At 43.6% G+C, this 20,508-nt stretch overlaps 1 pseudogene; it reads right to left on the reverse strand.

Moving 5' to 3' along the window:
- Positions 1-4,481: 4,481 nt before the first annotated feature.
- Positions 4,482-13,323, reverse strand: LOC123142431 (putative disease resistance protein RGA3; annotated as a pseudogene).
- Between the last annotated feature and the right edge of the window lie 7,185 nt (positions 13,324-20,508).

Genomic DNA, 20,508 nt, shown 5'->3' on the forward strand with positions numbered 1-20,508 from the left:
TTCGAGACTCCTCGTCATGTCCCTGATCTCATCCGGGACTCCGAACTCCTTCGGTACATCAACATACATAAACTCATAATAAAACTGTCATCGTAACGTTAAGCGTGCGGACCCTTTGGGTTCGAGAACTATGTAGACATGACCGAGACACCTCTCCGGTCAATAACCAATAGCGGGACCTGGATGCCCATATTGGCTCCCACATATTCTACGATGATCTTTATCGGTCAGACCGCATAACAACATACGTTGTTCCCTTTGTCATCGGTATGTTACTTGCCCGAGATTCGATCGTCGGTATCTCGATACCTAGTTCAATCTCGTTACCGGCAAGTCTCTTTACTCGTTCCTTAATACATCATCCCGCAACTAACTCATTAGTCACAATGCTTGCAAGGCTTATAGTGATGTGCATTACCGAGTGGGCCCAGAGATACCTCTCCGACAATCGGAGTGACAAATCCTAATCTCGAAATACGCCAACCCAACAAGTACCTTTGGAGACACCTGTAGAGCACCTTTATAATCACCCAGTTACGTTGTGACGTTTGGTAGCACACAAAGTGTTCCTCCGGTAAACGGGAGTTGCTAATCTCATAGTCATAGGAACATGTATAAGTCATGAAGAAAGCAATAGCAACATACTAAACGATCGGGTGCTAAGCTAACGTAATGGGTCAAGTCAATCACGTCATTCTCCTAATGAGGTGATCCCGTTAATCAAATGACAACTCATGTCTATGGCTAGGAAACATAACCATCTTTGATTAACGAGCTAGTCAAGTAGAGGCATACTAGTGACACTCTGTTTGTCTATGTATTCACACATGTATTATGTTTCCGGTTAATACAATTCTAGCATGAATAATAAACATTTATCATGATATAAGGAAATATATAATACTTTATTATTGCCTCTAGGGCATATTTCCTTCAACGCGTTCGCTGTCGAGGCTGGATCTTTTGCGGCTACCAACTGTTGTGCGAAGGGTGTTTGGCCAACAGAAGATCCGGGCCGGAGCGCATCATCATGGCCCCATGATCGCCTGGGCCCATCATTGGCAGGATCTGGCCCCGCATTTGTCTGGCGAACTGTAGCGTGCCGCTTGTAAACCCGCGGCTGGGCCTCAAGCCGCGCGCGGCTCGAGCCAGCGTCGGCCTGCCACCTGGTGGGTGGCGATTCGCGCGTGCGAGGAGAGGCACCGCGGCCCACCAGGGTCTGCCGCGTGGCTGGCGCAAAGTTGCCCGCGCGCCCACCTTCGGCTATCGCGCCCGCACGCCCGCCTGCGCCTGTCGCGGCAGATTCGCTGCCAGGCGCGGATCCCGGAGGAGATCGGCTGCGCTGCAGCTCCTGACCAGATCCCGAGGAAGATTTGTCCCCCAGGCCAGGGCACATGAAATACCGATCTGCTGCACTATTTTCTTTGCCATTTTCTGCAATTTTTGCACTGCTGTTTTCTGCATCATCACAAGGCTCGTGAAGGTTGTTAAGAGGGTTAGTCAACATATGATCATCACAATTATTAATGGCCCCTTGATCATAGCCAGAGAGATGAGATGGTAGAAGCAAGATTTCTTTGCGTAGGAGGGCACCGGCGTTAGGATGGAGATCCGCAAAGGGGAAATTGGTCTCATCGAAAACAACATCGCGAGAGATGTATACCCGACCAGTAGAGATGTCAAGGCACTTGACACCTTTGTGTTGAGCACTATACCCAAGAAAAGCACATTGCTTTGATCTAAACATGAGCTTACGATTGTTATAAGGACGGAGATTTGGCCAACAAGCACAGCCAAAGACACGAGGAGATGTGTAGTCTGGTTTGACGTGGAGGAGACGCTCTATGGGAGTTTCATTGTTGATGACACGCCTAGGTAACATGTTGATGATGTGAATGGCTGTAAGAAATGCCTCATCCCAAAATTTGAGAGGCATGGAGAGGCACCTGCTAGGAGAGCCAAACCGACTTCAACTATATGCCTATGCTTGCGTTCGGCTGACCCGTTTTGTTGTTGAGCGTGTGGGCAAGATACATGGTCAGATATGCCTATATTTTGGAAGAAGGAATTGAGTTTCTCGTATTCCCCCCACCCCCAATCGGATTGGACAGCTATGATCTTACTGTCAAACTTTCTTTCAACGAGTGCTTGAAAGTTTTGAAAAACTTGAAACACATCGGACCTTTTCTTAAGAAGGTAGATCCATGAGAATTTGCTGTAGTCATCGATAAAACTCACATAATATGTGTGTCTGCCGACAGAGGAGGGAGCAGGGCCCCACACATCACAAAGATCAATTGCGAAGGTTTGCGAAGGTAATTGATGACTCTTAGCACACTGACATGAATCAAAAATAGTTTCAATATTGCACTCACCAACAAACGGGAGCTTATTTTTCCTAAGCAATTTTTCAACCAAAGAAAAAGAGGCATGTCCTAAACGATCGTGCCATCGTGTGGACGAAAGCTTGATAGCACCACAAGCTTGCTTATTGAATCTTCTAAACTCCGGAATCAATGGGTAGAGCCCTCGAACACATCTACCTCGATAGAGGATTTTGTTCGTTGCCTGATCCTTGATCAAAAAGAAATAAGGATGAAACTCGAGAAAAACATGATTGTCAATAGCAATTCTATGAACGGAAAAAAGATTTTTGTGGGCACTAGGAACATGCAAGATTCTTTTGAGATGAATTTTTCGACTAGGGGTATTAAAAATTGAATGGCTAATGTGACGTATACCCATACCTTCACCACTGGCCGTGTGGATTTGATCTTTGCCACGGTATTTCTCCTTCATGGTGACCTTCTCGAGCTCGTTGGTGATGTGGTTGGTGGCACCACTGTCGACATACCAATTTGTGTCAACTCCATAGGAACCATCGGCCGCCGCGGCAACCTTTTCTTCATCTTGCGAGGAGTCATCATCCTCCTCGTAGCGGTACCAGCAGTCCTTCGTCGTATGACCAGGCTTGCCGCAGATTTGGCAGCGAGGCATGTCCGGACAGGATTTGTTGGAGCCGCCACCGCGACGTCCTTTGGAGCTGCCGGAGCGTCCGCCGCCGCGAGGGTTGTTGGAGTAGCCACCACCGCCGGATCCAGACCTCCCCTTGCCACGGGGAGAGCCACGCGAACGAGGGCCGCCGCCGCGGCCCCTGGAAGCAGAGTTGGCCGACGACCTGATGCCGCCACTGGAGCCATGGTACTGTGCCATGCGCTGGTCAAAGTTACTAAGCATGGCAAAAAGCTCGTCAAGGGTTACCGGAGTAGCTCGGGCGTCCAAAGCATAGACCAGGGGCTGGTAATCTTGGTCTAGCCCGTGGATGATGTAGGACATGAGCTCGTCATCCTGGATGGACTTGTCGGCCGCGGCGAGTTCATCGGCAAGACCTCGCATGGCGGCGAAGTAGGAGGCTACCGATTGATTTCCCTTCTGCGCGTTGATCAGCGTTGTGCAGATGTTGTTGATGTGGCTGAGTGACTGCGACAAGAACATGCTTGCCAGTGCCACCCAGAGTTCCCGCACCATGGTGATCGTAGTCACCGTGACGAGCACCTCCTTGGAGAGGTTTTGGATCAGGCATCCAAGAACCTGTTGGTCCTCCCTCACCCAGATCGGATGAAGAGGATTCGGCCCAGCGGTCTCCTTCCCGGCGGCGTCCTTGGTGACAAGGACTTTGACCGGTTCGGTTGCCGTGCCGTCGACGTAGTGGAAGACGCCAGCGCCCCGCAGCTGCGGCGTGATCTGTGTTCGCCACAGAACATAGTTGGTGCGGGAGAGCTTCTCCAGGACTCCACCGCTGAGCGTCGGCTGGAAGGAGGCAGAGGAAGACATGGTTGCTGCGCACTTTTGGTGGAGATGGACTAGCTAGATTGATGGAGGAAGATTGCTCTAATACCATGTGCGACTATGCGGGAAACGTCTTGCCTATCCTGGCCGACGTGGTACGTGTTATATAGATCGGGTGTGAGCCGAGATACGCGTACAAGTTGTTGAGGAGTACATCTTGGAGGAGAAGAATACAAGAGATAAGAGAGAAGAGGAGATTAAGATTACACGAGTATCCTGCCTAACTACTCCTCCTTCGGTTGACATATCCTCCTTGCTGTACACGCCTAGGGCCTGCGCACACAATATTATGTCACGTTTAACAAATTGTTCCGTAACAACACAATAGGTGCTGCACTACAAGCACCGCCAGTAGCACCACATGCCACTTCCATTTTGAAAACTTCATCTATAACAGAAAATATATATCCCCACAAAAAAAAAGAAAAAATATATGTGTTCACAATCACATCACCCTGCAAAAGAATTACTCTACCAACCAGCAGCAGTTACAAGATGGTGAGTCTTTTTTGGAACTACAGGCCATGATACTTATGCCCATCTGAGCTGGAGGGACACCTATATGCACTGAATTTGCTGCTAATCGGAAAACGTGGAGGAGGCCCCAGCAGGGGCGCCGCCAAAGCATAGTATGTAAAGAACAGTTATATTGCTACAACCTGTTTGGGTGCTACCAGATTCCTCAAGATGCACACAATCATGAAATTATTACAGGGTGATTTAGCCCCACAACGCAAAAGTTATTTAGCCACGCAATACAAAAGGGGAAATAAAGTGAAGTATTCAAACAATCGGTGCCCGAAGTAAATAAAAACACATGGAAATAAAAGGCAACAAAACATGCAATTGAAGATCATCAAAGCGCTGTAATTCTAAGTGAAGGTCTCCACCTGGGGCGTCAGAAGAGCTCCAAGGACCACCATCCTCGATCGTCAACATGCCATCTGGATCGCATACAGGAGATGCTAAATCATACTTATCATCTCACTGAAGTGTTTCCCAAATGCCTCGAGCCGAATGTTTCCTAGATAAACTGCAAGTAGATAAACTATTGTCAAATACAATGTTGTCTAACAGAGCTAATCCGGTTTACCTCGGAGTTAACTTTGCTGCATTTATTATCCTTTGAATTAGAAGGCAAGATTAGACAACAAACAACACTTACCAGACAATGTACAAGTGAAACATGATAAATTTTATACAAAACTAGTCACTAAAACATACGAGCGATTTTTAGTACATATACCTTTTCCTTGATGTGAGCTAGTTTCATCTGGTTCTCTTCTAACTTACACCATCTATATAATTCAGGGCAGTTCGAAATATAAAGTTCTTGGAGGTTGGTGAGTATGCTCTCCGGTAAAGAAATGATGCCCTTGCAATAAGTGATTTTAAGTGTCTTAAGCAAGGTGAGTTCTCCTAACCATTGCGGTGGTGATGTCGACGTATTGCAAAAGTGCAGGTGGAGCGATTGCAGCTGTCTAAGCTGCCTCATGTTCTCATGCAATTCCTGTAGGTGACGGATGGATATTAAGTTCAGCTGCCGAAGAGATGTGAGCTCACCTAACCACTCTGGCAATTTTTCCAGGCTACGAAATTCCAGTGATTCAAGGGAGGTGAAGGCTCGGGAGATCTGTGGTGAGATGGTCAGATCATTGCAATCGGAGATAGTTAAATCACTAAGACGATGTAGGTGGTGAAGCAATCTCCACTGGTGCAAAGGCAACTCAGAGTATTCAACTTCTAGCTTACTCACAGAAGAAGATGAGGAGGAAGCAGCTGCGCTTGACGCACACTCTCCCCATGACGATAGCACATTGTCAGCACGTGATATACGCCAGATACTCAAGTTTAGCCAACGTGAGCTCATTTGCACCATCCTCGCCTATAGAGCATGCTGTGTTGAACTCTTCCAGGTTATGCATGTTGCTGAGAACAATCTTTCGTAGGTTGGGTAGTGGGACGAGTGTTGTTGGTAGGCTGTGGCAAAGCACACCCCACATCTCCAAACTCACAAGATTAGGAAGATATTTGTTTATATGCATAAACCAGTGCGGAAACATGACATCCTTGTAACGTGTTATCTTGAAATTCTTTACAGAGCTTGGTGGCACTAGCTCTGTTAGCAACTCCATGTGTTCCACAGAACTCACACCTCCGCTCCACTGCAATGACAATTCTTTAATTCTCTGTTTTTCCATCAACCTTATACTGCGTGCCTCTTCCACGGACCTCACATTTTCAAGATCGGCGATCCCCAAAACATCAGGATTTGTATGCTTAAGCCAGACAAGACTGCTGCTAGATTCACTATCAACCACACGCACAGGAAACCCTCCCTTTTGCGGGAACAACAAGCCAAAAAGCCTTGGAATATCCACTTTCCCCACATTTTCTGGAAGGCTAGCAATGTACTGGCAGCCGGAGAGGTTCAGCTTCTTGAGCCTGCTGAAACTTTCAGGTACACAGAAACCATAGTTATTAAAAGACATGTCCAGCTGCTCCAGATTAGGAAGGGTACCGATACAGTCAATGAAACTTTGGTTTGCTGATGGGATGTCCAATAAATAATAACCCTTGCAATGAGATATATTCAAATACCGGAGTTCCGTGAGTTTGCTGATGACCTCTGGCAGCCCTATGGGTCTTCCGCGACCTGATAAATTCAAATATTGGAGTTCATTAAGGGAACCCAGGGCTTTCGGTATCAATATAGACTCCGGTGATGCTTGGTATTCAGAAGATTCAGTAAACTCGGGGTTCCATGAAACATCGAGATACCTCAACTGTCTCAGTTGACCCATAGAATCAGGCAGCTTTTGTGCACAACATCTGCTTAAATCCAGGACAAGGAGGCATTTAGCCGGTGAAAAAGCTTCACCATTAAGCTGCAAGTAAGCACGGTCGAGAAAATGCAGTGCCCTTATCTTGGCGAGTGGAGTCACTGATGACTTAAATAGCTTGGCAAGTGGATTCATTGATGACATAAATAGCTTGGTGAGTGGATTCATTGATGACTTGAATAGCTTTCTATGATCTGTCAGCCATGCATATTGGCAGGCAGGACTCTCTACAATAATTTTATCAGCCAGAAATGATCTTGCGAGATCGTGCACCAGGTCATGCATGATCAAGAATCCATTATCGACGTCCATATAAGTCTGCATTAATAGTATGCACAGTATCAGACTTCAGAATTCGAAACAGCCTTCATGTTATTACGTATTTAACAGATTTCATTAACAACTAGACAAAAAAGGTAACCGAAAAAACATGCACACGTGAAGTCTAAAAATATAATGAGAACGGAAGGAGTAGAAGAGATGGATTTTCTGCTCTAGAGCACGGTAAATCCACACCTAAGGCAGTTCACAATGCTTTCTATATTTTCTCAACGAACCGACTAATCTCAAGGCCCCTACCTGACAAGTAAACTTCTTAACTGCGGAGCCGACAAGAGGCACAACCAGAGCTATGACAAAGGCAAAGCCGGTCCCTCGCTGACATAAACATGTGAACATTTGGCTTGTAGTCTTGAAATAATAATAATAGTAGATGATTATGCAGTCTTAGTTTCATATATTATATTTCAACTACATGATCGATAGTTCTAAAACAACCACATTAGTAAAACATTAGGTATCAATGATGTGTCAATTGCTGAATATCAGTATTTTGAGAACAGAAGTAGTATGTTGGGAGAGCTCCAATTTATGTAATAAGATTATTCCAACACAATGTAATGGTGTTGTCAACATTGCTACGAGAATATGCACCATATGATCTGCATAAGTTGAAGAAAACAAAAGATTATCCCCACAGAGGTATGCAGTAAGCAACCCATTAATTGTGACTTAAGATGTTAAAACGAAGTACCCGCAAAAAAAAAAGATATTAAAACGAAGGACATGTCTAAAAGCTGCCTAACGTATTCATTACTGTGGTAACTCACCCATTGTGACCTTGGATGTTCAAGGAAGCACATGCCAAAAAGATGACGAATATATTTATGACTGGTTTGTATATCAGAGAATGTCCTTGACGGCTCAACAAGTCCAAGAGCAATCCATTGGTGAGCTAGATCTTCTTTAGCTATCTTGTGACCTTTTGGAAAGGTTGCACAATAAGCAAAGCATAACTTCAAGTATTTATCCATAACGTGATAGCTTAGCAGCAAGGATGCATGAACATGATGAGTTGATTCTCCTGAGGCAAGCACGTCCCAGATCTCACTGTTGTTCACCGACACCCATTCATCAAATTCCATAGCATACAACATATACCCAATAGACTGGGCTGCTAAAGCCACACCTCCACACTTCTTTGCAATTTCCTTTCCGATCAATTCTAACTGCGCTCTTTCAGCTCTATTTTCAAATGAACTTTTATTTTTTATGATAGTCCAACAAATTTCATCTGTTAAGGGAGCTAGCTTATATGGCTTCACTGTGCCAGTGTGAATTTTATGTGCAACAGATTCTTCTCATGTGGTTACTACCACCACCAATTTGCCGCCTTCACCCAGATTTAGCATACTCTCCAACTTTTTTAACTGAGGGGATTCCCTCTCCCACAGGTCATCTAAGATGATTAGAACCCTCTTACCAGAAAGGAGCTTTTGTAGGCTATTTTCTATCATCGGAAGGTCAGTATGCATACTCTTGCTACCGGATAGTTGTGTTATTATAGAATTCCCAATTTTCTTTAAATCAAATGTCTGGGACACATAGGTCCAAACCCGAGAGTACTCTTTGAACTGGAAATCATTGAAAACAAATTGTGCCATGGTTGTCTTCCCAATGCCTCCAATACCATATATCGAAAGGAAGGTGATCTCTTGTGTGGTACTCCCAGATAAATGAGCCATAATTTCCTGTTTTTCCATTTCCCTCCCTACGACTTCTGCTCCTATCTTTGCTGATGTTTCCCGGTGATCCCTGTTTTCAAGCAGACTAGGGGCATTTTCTTGCATGACAGTGAAATGGGTACGTTCTTTTGCAATCCCCTTCAAGTTCCCTCCCGTCTTCTTCCTCTTCTTGGCCCTCTCCAGCCCGGGAACACTGATTTGAGAGCAACGCTGCAAGGCAATAAATTTGATTTTAGTTCATCTTGACGTTTAAAGTAATGAAACACAATTTAACTTTCCTGTGAATAAGATAGGACATACGATTAGTACTTAGAAATCAAACAGACCAGGGGTGTGCTTCAGTACACCATCGGAAAAATGGCAAAAAAAGGGTAATTTCGCCCTTTGATATTAATTGTCAACCTTTTTACATAATACTAATAGTTAGCTTTTTAGTGGAAGAACTAATCCTTATTTTTATTTCTATTTTGAGGGGAACCGTGAGGGGAAGTATTAATCGTTAGCTAATCAATACTACATACACCAGCATGGCCCATTTCCAAATTCAAAGTCCAGAATCGAAAATCACATCCATCTTTGTTCCATTGGACTCTTGGCAAACCTTCAGGAAAAATACTCTGTCCAGTCATTTTAATGTGTAAGTACATGGAAAGATCAGACGAATTATCACGATTAAGATCCGGATAGATATGCTTTTATTCAGTAAGCTAAGTTATATAGAAGGTTTTGATTAACAAAACGTGAAAACCAGCAGGAAAAAGCTATACTATATGCCAGGTGAAAATGACGTGCACCTTAGAAAAAAGGCAGCATTTCCTGAAATTAAAAATGTGCTTCACATAGACTTGCCTGCTGAGACTCACCACCTTCACCGATTCAATTAAGTTCCCAACTGAATGCAACAGAGTGCCCCAAGGACAGATCCGCCCATGTTGGTTTAAGCCCACAGATTGACCATGCTATGGCAACTAGATTGAACTTGGTGGAAGATCATGGGCAAAACACAACGCACAGACACGGCAGGCATGTTGCTATTACATGGGTCACTCCTTTATTTATAGCAACCAAGTTACAATGACTCAATGATCAACAAGGTATGCTAATCCATCACAGAATAGTACTCCTTATACACGACCAAAGCCACGTGCAACTATGGCGTAGCTAAAACTAACATATGGCATCCAAGCCAAACAAAATATGGAAACCTCACGTTTTCTGACTCAAACTTAGCTAGGCAACTTTGGGTTATTTCCAACAGCCTCCTTGTTCCGATCACCCTATCCTCTAAGCCTGTCGGGTGCCTCATAGGAGTCCGATGCCGCAGTCACTCTCGCGCTGCAAGGCACGATTTTGAACTTGCGCACTCTAATTCTTACGTTCCTGGAATTAGACGAAACTAAAATGAAATTTCTTCTACAAAGATTAAAGAGCGAGGAATCAAAAAAGATACAGAGAGTAAGTTTTGCATCTGAAAAACAAAATGACTGGGAAAGGAGAAGGATTTGCAAACTGTACAACAGCTAGTCCATGTGCAGAAACAACTGTCTTATGCCAATTGTAAATAAGTGCTCTAACTTGCGTTTCGTTTGCATCAAGTACGCAGATAATACCTGTCTCTTGGGAATATGAGTTTCTGTCTTATTCAGGGTATCTAGGATATCTGCTACAGAGGGCCTATTGTCTCTTTCTGAATCCACACAACGCATTGCTAATTCGATACACGTTTTCACCTGACGTAATTCCTCTGATCGGTTATTCGATGTGGCTTCAATCATTGTACAATTGGTAAGTACCTACAAAACCGGAATACAGAAATATAACTTGAGGTGGGCAATACAAAAGTATGACGTACGGGTATATATTGTGCAGGGGGATTTCTCTTTATGGGTACTAAGTCAAAAGTGTTACATATGCTCCCATATATAAGCTATATTATTGTCCAAAAGCGTCACATATGACATTCCATATAACTAGTTTAGCTAGAGAATACTGGATGCATCTAACAGAAAAATGTTATAATGTGAAGGGTTACCTTGTACTTGCTCAAAAATGCAGATCGAAAGGATCTTGTCAATTGGAAGAAAAAAATAAAAAGGGAATAGATATGTGCTTACCATCTTTGTTCACGAAGCAAGTTCCATATGGGTTCCGTATAAATAAAGTGGATATCCAGTACCGGTTGTTATTGAACAGGTGGACCTAACATTTTCCCTTTTCGAAAACAATAAAAGAAACAGCTTTGTATATCTAGCTTATAAATTTTTGTTATAACTAAACAAATAAGTTATTAACTCATTGATTGGACAATATAATGCATAAAGTATAGACATCAAACATATATATGCTGGTTTGTTATATGAACTCGAGTGCCAAAACTGACAATATTTTTTCTTACCTGCTGCATTAATTGTGCCACATCATGCATTTCAAAAGAATTGGAGTAACCTGCAGGTCCTGCCATTATCTCGATCATTACAACACCGAAACCGAAGACGTCATTCTTAGGTGAGATTTTGCCTTCATTAAGGAATTCTGGTGGCATGTACTTCCTGCGTAACACCAAGGACACAATCAGCGTAGACACTGGCGGAGCTTTCTTAGGGCGAAATGTGCTGCCACCCCCCCCCCCCCCCGGGGGGGGGGGGGGATTCAGCCCAAGCTCTGCCACTGAGTGTATATTCCATTTGTTCGATTAGAAAAGAAAGAAAAATCAAAATGAGGCATTTCACGGGCAACTTACCGGGTTCCTATGATTCTTTGTGTGATATGTGTGTGTGATGGAGTGAATAGCCTTTACAATCCAAAATCCGCCACTTTAGGCTCCATGGAACTGTCTAGTAATATATTGGTCGGCTTCAAATCAAGATGACAAATTTGTGGTTTGCATTCGTGAAGGAAATTTAAACCTTCACAGATCCCCTTTATAATATTGTAATGTGTGCTCCAATTAGGTGCGAAAGATTGTGCTACACAAGTTGACAAAGAGAATATTACACAAATGAGAGTTTACGAATTCAGTTTTTCTTAAACGCATAAGAAAATCATCTTGCTGATGTTAAGTTCTCATACCACAAAGATGCTTGTCTAGGCTTCCACACTGCAAGTACTCAAAGCAGAGGACTATATATGTGTTGGCTAAATTGATTTGCACCATTGTGTTCAATTAGTTCATTCTGTATTTCATAACAATAGCCAAGTAACTGTACGATATTTGGATGCTTAACCTTCAAAAGGTTACCAACTTCATTGATATATTGTTGGTCATCAAGTCCTAGCACCGTATCAACATGAAGCAACTTCACAGCAATCTCTCTCCTATTGTAAACTCCCTGCTTGACATAAGTATTATACATAAATATTTGTTTATGACTGGGTCATTTGTTGTTAGTTCTGGTATATTTGTTGAAACACAAAATTTCAAGTAAATAAGCCATACCTTGTAAACGTCTCCATACCCACCCCTTCCTATTCTTGAGTCCGCTGAGAATCCATTTGTAATCTCTTTTAAGATATGTAACGGTATATAATAATTCTCTGCAGTCATGTTATGTCAGCTAGCTTGGACCTTCTATACATACACAAAAGAAAAGTGTGAAAAAATATGACTCGTGTAGATTTAAATACAAGAGAACAAATTTTCGAATGATGGCAAGGAAAACAAAATCGGCGTGAGAAGAAATAGTTTAACACGGCATGGTCCTAGCATTCTGACCCTCGGTGACAGTTTTACTATGGACTTAGTGCCATAGGTGAGATCAAGTTCTTGGGGGGCCAGCCCGAAATCTCCAGCAGGAAGCAGCACCGTCCAATTCCTCTCGGTCGGTGACGAGGTGGGCGAGGGTACCATCCCTAAGCAGCCTTAGCTATAGGTAGTAGTAGATCCAGCAGTTTCATTCTAAGGACCTCTGGTACTACAGATCTGAACTCCCTGAACTCTAAACTAAATAAATAAATCAGCGGATTAATTAGTTGTCCTCAATCTGCAGTGCAGGGTTAAAAGTACAAATTTCCATAGGGATTAGGGGGTAGCTTAGCTGGACTAATTTCCATAGGGATTAGGGGGTAGCTTAGCTGGACTAATTTCCATAGGGATTAGGGGGTAGCTTAGCTGGACTAATTTCCATAGGGATTAAGGTAAAAACAAGTAAACAACCTACAAGATAGAATCTGCAGCTCAATTAGTGAATCTGCAGTGCAGGGTCAAAAGTACAAATTAACCGTGCCACTCGCTAGCTGAACCTGCTGGGGCTGGTTCTCAGATATAAGGCAAGCAGAAGAGACTGCAGTAGCAGCACGCAGACCGTTCCTACCTAGGGGAAGGAGAAGAATAGAAATTACTTACCCGTGGTGGTGCTTGTGAGGCGGGGCGGCCGGAGTTGGAGTCAGCCCGGCTCGGCTCGGCTCGGCGGTGATACGGGTGGGGAAAGGAGGGGGAGGAGAGTCAGAGGAGGAAGAAAGGGGAAGGCTCAGGCGGTCAGGCCACCAGGCCAGGGGAGACGAACAGGAAAAAAAATCTCCAATTTACAAATATTTTTTCGACAAAGCTCCAATTTACAAATAGGGAAACACTTATCATCAACTGGCAGATAACTGGCCGCGTCCGTCATCTTCCCTGCGTGACACGCCTACCGCATACCATCCTTCAATAAACTCGCTTTTGCAATAGGAGCTATGCTTCCGAAACATACGCAGTGTTGCAATACTCTATAACGGGTCTACGTTTTACAATAAAACTTCTCTTGCGAATTATTTCTGCAACAAGACCTCAGTTAAAAAAATTACAACAAAACCTCAGTTGCAAAAAGTATAAAAAACTGACGTTGCAAAAAAAATCCGCAACAAGACCGGTGTTGCAGAAATAAGTCCGCAACGAAACATGCGTCACAGAAATAATTCCGCAACTTTGTTGCAGAAATAAGTCTGCAACAAGTCATGCGTTGCAGAAATAATTCCGCAACAAGACCTGTGTTGCAGAAATAATTCCGCAACAAGACCTATGTTGCAGAATGGAGGCACGTTCGGCCGTGTGATGCGGTAAATCCGACGGCTCGCGACCCGGCTGATCTTTTAAAAAGATCAGCCGGCGGACGCGTAGCACGCCTCTTACAAATAAGCTTCATACGTGGTTTTGAAGAAGATGCAACCTTCTTAAAAAAACAGCCCACCAGGGTTCGAGTCTCGACTCAGGTGCTTGATGCTCACGGAGTTTTCTTCTATAAAAAAGTCAACGGGCTAGTCTAGTCCTAGTTTTTTTCGAAAAGGGGACTCCCCGGCCTCTGCATCAGAACGATGCATACGGCCACATTTATAAATAAATAAAGCAGTTCAACAAGGTCTTGTTGTCTGAAAACAAATAAAAGGCTGGCTCATAAAGAGCCACAAAGCCAAAACAAAAAGCCCAAAAGCAACAACCGGCTGGCAAACTAATCGCCTATCCTATTACATGACCGCCATCCAAACCAGTTGAAGATATCCCGCGCTATCATCTCCCACTGGACAGATCCAGTAACCAAACACTCCCTGGCCTCCGTCGGAGTGAGTAAGGACCACATACAGATTAGCGCAGTAGCCCGGAATAAAACCTGCAAAAAATGAATAGTTGTTATTCTGTTAAAAGCCAAATCATTTCTGCAGTTCCAAATTGCCCATAACAACGCACATGCTCCTACGCGAATTTGTCTAGCTGTTTCGGACTCTATCCCAACAAGCCACGTTCCAAATAACGAACTGACCGAATTCGGAGGAGTAATGTTAAAGGCAATTTGCACCGTGCGCCACAACACTCTTGCCAACGGGCAATCAAAGAAAAGATGCTTGATAGTTTCGTCCCGATCACAGAAACTACACCTAGTATATCATGTCCAGTTGCGCTTAACCAAATTATCTTTTGTTAAGATGACTTGTTTATGTACAAACCACATAAACACTTTGATTTTCAAAGGAACCTTGACTTTCCAAACATGTTTGGAACTAGGAATAACACTAGAGTTGATGACATTAATATACGACTTGACAGTGAACTCTCCAGACCTAGTAAGCTTCCAACACAACTGATCGGGCTGATGAGTGAGCTGAACCTCCATCAGTCTACTCACCAGACGAAGCCATGCTTCCCACTGGTCGCCAATAAGCACCCTCCTAAACTGAATATTAAAGGGAGTGGACTGCAAAATCGTTGCAACCAGAGCATCACGTCGCTGCACAATACGATACAGGGACGGATACTGAAGCGCCAACGGCGTTTCACCCAGCCAAGTATCCTCCCAGAAGCGAGTGTTGTTGTCATTACCGACAATAAACTTTGTTCTATTAAAGAAAGCAGCTTTGACTCTCATAAGCCCCTTTCAAAACGGCGAGTCAGTCGGTCTCACTGTCGCCTGCGACAAAGTCTTAGAGTGGAGATACTTGCTACGGAGAATCTGCGCCCAAGTTGCCTGCGACAAAGTCTAGTCCTAGTTGGTCTCTTTTTTTAAGAAGATGCAACCTTTGACCCACGGCCCCCCCACACAAAACATATAGTACTCCATAGCTTTGACCGTTTTACTGTACAAAAACCCTGATGATAATAAAAATGTAAAATTCTGAAAAATTATTTCTCGGCACAAATCTGTGCATTTGGTGTTTCGGTCTAAATAAAAAAATTGAGGGAAATTCAATCTAAATATTTTAATTGATATAAAAGATCATAGCCAATTTCGATTCGTTTGGTGGGAAGAGGGAGATAACACCACGGGTACGCAGCCGCCACCTCCCCTAAGAAAACCCTTTGCCTCTCGTCGGCGCCGCCATCGGTCCGCCTCGTCTCCGGTGGCCTTAGGGTCATGGCGGGGTGGTGGATCCCGGCCCTTTCCGGCGGGAGGGCTCTGTTTTCAGATGTTCCTTCGAGTTTTCTTAGGATTTGTGTCATGCTCAGGTACACGGGTCTTCCACAATTTCTTCCAGGTCTTCTCATGATCATGGCTTGAGGAAGCTTCCGTTCGGCCCTCTAGCCAACTTTCCCTACAGCTCTTCGTTTCACAGATCATACGGTAAGCATTCCTGACTGAAAACACTTCCCTCTTCTCATATCTCCACGCCCAGAAGTCAGGCTGCATCAGATGCGATAACGGAATTGAATGAATAAATTCGATGTCCATTGGCAAAAAATATTTGTTCAGAACCTTCATGTTCCACGTCCTCGTTGCCTGGCAAACCAACTCTGGAGGATATGATTTTGTAGCACTGATTGGTCTCATGTTGAAATCCTGGGGTATCAAATGTCATCCCATACCCTCGCAGTGCTGTGGTCGCCTATTCTTCTGATCAAGCCTTGCTGGAGCATGTCTCTTCCTTCACACAAAGATCTCCAGATCTACGAGGGATTGGCTCCCACTTGTGCAGAAAGAATATCGGTCATCGGGAAGTAAACCGACTTCAGGATCCTTGCACTCAATGAGTCTCGCTCGATGAGGACGTGCCACACCTGCTTTGCCAGTAATGCAAGATTGAAAATCTCAAAATCCCTAAAGCCAATTCCTCCCTTATACTTATGCATCGCCGTACTCTCCCATGACCCCCCACGTTGCCTTTCTTTCTCCCTTCTTACCCCCCCCCCCCCCCCCGCCCCCACCCCAGCAAAACTTCCTCACCATGGAGGTCAAATGCTCGCAAAGTCCTTAGGGTAATTTGAACAATGCCATGGAATATGTGGGAATAGCCTGCACTACTGATTTGATCAGAATTTCTTTTCCTCCACTGGACAAAAACATCTCCATCCACCCCTGTAGCCGTTTCCAAACTCTATCCTTCAAATAAGCGAAGGTCCCGTTCTTTGATCGTCCAACATCGGCAGGCAGCCCTAAATATTTATCCTTAATAGATTCATTGTTTACCTTAAGAATTTGCTTGACATTCTCCCTTATAGCCGCCAGACAACCTTTCCCAAAGAAAATTGATGACTTGTTGTTATTGAGCCCCGAAGCATTACAATATCTTGACAAGGCACCGTTGAGATTTGATACTTCATTGCTTAATGTTTTACAAAACAAGAGGCAATCATCATTAAACAAATAACTGATCAACTTTGGGGGTTGTCCTCTCGGGGAGATCCTATTCGACGCTTCAGGCGCCAGGGAATCTCCCTGGCGCCCACGCGCCGATGATGGTGGGCCGGCCCATGTACACATTGACATTTGAGGAAAAAAGGAAAAAAAAGAAAAAATCCGCCAAAAACCAAAAAGCATGAATTCAAAAAAATAATGGATTTTGAAAAAAAATCTTAAACTTGAAAAAAAGATCACTAATTTGAAAAAGTTCATTGATTTTGAAAAAAAAATCGTCGAATTATAAGAAAAGTTCATCAAATTTGAAAAAAAAACATCAATATTGTAGAATTTTTTGTAAAATGTATCGATTTAAAAAAAGTTCATCAAATTCTGAAAAAAACACAAATTTGAAAAAGTTCATCGTTTAAAAAAGCTTCCCGATTTTGGGAAAAGTTCACAAAATTTAAGTAAAAAAAGTTAAACGGGCCGCCCCAGCCTTGAGGGCTTCAGGCGCCCGTTTGCAAAATGCACAGTAACGGGCGCCTGAAGCACCAAATACGGAATCACTAATTGAGAAGCACTCTTGCCAAATATCACTCCCACCCTTCTCAGGTTGCGACAAGTGGCGCACGACAACATGGGAGTTTTTCTACTTTTTTCGTAGATCCATTTATTCAAAATATTTTATCTCTTAAATCATGCATCTAAATCTCGAACCGTTTTCATTGGATTCCTCATGCCGAAATATTCAAAACTAAATCCCATGTTGATAGGTTTTGACGAACTTTTCTTTTCACCAAAAAAAAGTCAAAAAAATCATACACAAACTAAACAAGGAGCACTTTTTTTCCTTTCCAAAAACTGTTTCTGAGAGGCATCGCCGTGCCTCTCACGGAAAGGAAAAAAACACATTTTTTCGTTTCCGAGAGGCACGTCCGTGCCTCTCGCGGAAACAAAACCATGCCTCTCATGAAAGAAGAAAAAAAAGAGGAAACATGTTTTTTTCGTTTCCGAGAGGCACGGCTGTGCCTCTCGCGGAAGCAAAACCGTATCTCTCGCGGAAACAAAACCGTACCTCTCACGGTAGAAAAAAACATGTTTTCTACGACAGGCACGGCCATGCCTCTTGCAGAAGCAAAAGATAAAAACCATTTTTTCACGAAAAAAAGAACCTGATGGAAAACCCAGAAAAAACTATTTAAAAATTCAAAAACGCGTTCAAAAAAATAAAATAATTAAAAGGGAGCGCCCAGAGTGAGACATCGGCCATACTCTCATTCTGAATCCCTTCAATTTCCCCTAGTTTCAGTTTCTTCTTTGAAAGTGTGTTATATCGACTAGAGCGGGGGGGTGAATAGGCGATTTTTATGAATTCTTCACTGAGGAATTTGCGGGTGAGGAAATTCCTTAGCGAAGAACTACTTGCAGCGGAATAAGTACTCAAGAGTAAGCATAGCAGAACATAGGCATGGTCGTCATGATGAAATGAAGACAAACATAGAGTACAGAAAGCGTAAACACAGGATAGCACAGGATGAAGACAAACAGACTGAAGAAATTGAACTGAGGAAATTGAGAAAGTCTTCAATCGAAGTCTTCAAACACAGATATGACAAGCTCACAACACAGTAATAAGGAAATGAAAGAGTTGAGGAAATAGAACCAGTAAGCTTGGTGAAGACAATGATTTGGTAGACCAGTTCCAACTGCTGTCTCAGTTGTACATCTGGTTGGAGCGGCTAGGTATTTAAACCTGAGGACACACAGTCCCGAACACACAGTCCTCACCGTATTCTCCTTGAACTAAGGTCACACAGACCTCGTCCAATCACTCGTGGTAAGTCTTCAGGTGACTTCCGAACCTTCACAAACTCGGTCACTCGGCGATCCACAATTCCTCTTGGATGCTCTAGACCATGACGCCTAACCGTCTGGAAGAAGCACAGTCTTCAAAGGTAACAAGTGTCGGATCCATGCAGGATCAATCTCTTCAGTGATGCTCAATCACTTTGGGTTGTAGGTGTTTGGGTTTGGGTTTTCCTCACTTGATGATTTTCGCTCAAAGTCCTCGGAGGATGGGATGCTCTCAAATGACAAATGTCAGTTTCTCTCGGAGCAGCCAACCAGCTAGTCGTTGTAGGGGGCGGCTATTTATAGCCTAGGGAGCAGCCCGACATGATAAGACATGAATGCCCTTCAATGATATGACCGTTAGGTGGATAAGATATTTTGGAACAGCTGGCGCATAGCACAACAACGGTCGGAAATATGAGGCTCAAATTGCTCAGGGCTATCATGTTCCTCACTGTGTAGGCAATCCGCACTGGCGAATTCCTAACTCCTCAGTCAGAACAAATTCCTCAGAGACTAGAAGAGCTTCGTCTCTGTCACTGAAGAATATGACTGAACTGTATGAGATTTCCAATGGCTTCACTCGAAGGGATTGGTAGGTGTAGGATTTTGAGTTGAGCATCACATGGAAATTTTTCCTTAGTATTTCCTCGACCCCCTTTAACAGTACGGTGTTTCCTATGACTCAAGAAAGAGAAAATGGAACTACGAAAACAAAAGTCTTCACGCTTCATGTTCCTCAAATGAATACCAAGTCTTCAAGGTCACACCAATTTCTTCACTTTCAAAGTCTTCAGAAATCCAAAGTCTTCAGTCGAAGAACTTCATTTTTAGGGGTCGACTTTCTCTGTAAATATCAAACTCCTCATAGACTTATAGACATGTGTACACTCATAAACACATTAGTCCCTTAACCTATAAGTCTTCAATACACCAAAATCACTAAGGGGCACTAGATGCACTTACATTCTTCTAATGGTTGTGTCCGTCTAAGGTGGCTATTTGAGCGATTTAAGTATCGTGGTTGTCTTGAGCTCTGGATTGATGGACGGAAACCCGGGGCTGGGTTCGATTTCAACTCGGAGATAGCCGGGTCTATAGTAAGAGCCGCTTTGTGAACAACATCGGATGACATAGCCAGGGGTCTATAGAAGTCTTTCTCTCTTCTGAGATATTATTGGTCAGTGCAGCGAGGGGCAACCATCATTTCTATTGCTCTGTAAAGAAAAGATAGGACAAGGGTCTTGCTCACCCAATGGAGATAAAGCACGTGATCCATTAAGTGTAGGAGATATGCCCTAGAGGCAATAATAAATGATATTATTTATCTCCGAGTTCATATTATGTTTATATTCCATGCTATAACTGCAATGATTCTCGAGTCTGCAATATCCACGAGGCTCGGAGGAAGACTCATATGCACGTGTGGAATAATAAACGGTAAGAAGTATTCCTAGTCTGGCCTCTAAGACTAGCTCAAGTGTTGCATGATGGTTCTGTTTTCCTGATCATGGGCATGTCTATGCCAGCAACTTTGAGGGCACAATGTTAAGAGAACATTTGTGTTGAATCGACCCGGATTGATGTTATGCTATGAGATACATTCGTCACAAGTTAATGGTTTATAACACAGAGATAGTTAATGTTTGCATAATTCCTTAGACCATGAGAGTATCGAGTTTCTTCATGCTTGCTTCATGAACTTTGGGGTTTGTTAAACGTCATCCGTAACTGGATGGCTATTACGGCGGCTTACGGGTTCATGGGAAATTATGTTACGTAACTTGATAGCTCGAGATTGGGATTTGCTCCTCCGACGATGGAGAGATATACTCGGGCCCTCTCGGTGTTACGGTGTCCATCATCGTCTGGCCAGACACTTTGTGATTTGATCACGGGGATGCCGGAACACGAAAC

Source organism: Triticum aestivum, chromosome 6D (assembly GCF_018294505.1).
Source record: "Triticum aestivum cultivar Chinese Spring chromosome 6D, IWGSC CS RefSeq v2.1, whole genome shotgun sequence".
Classification (NCBI taxonomy): Eukaryota; Viridiplantae; Streptophyta; class Magnoliopsida; order Poales; family Poaceae; genus Triticum; species Triticum aestivum.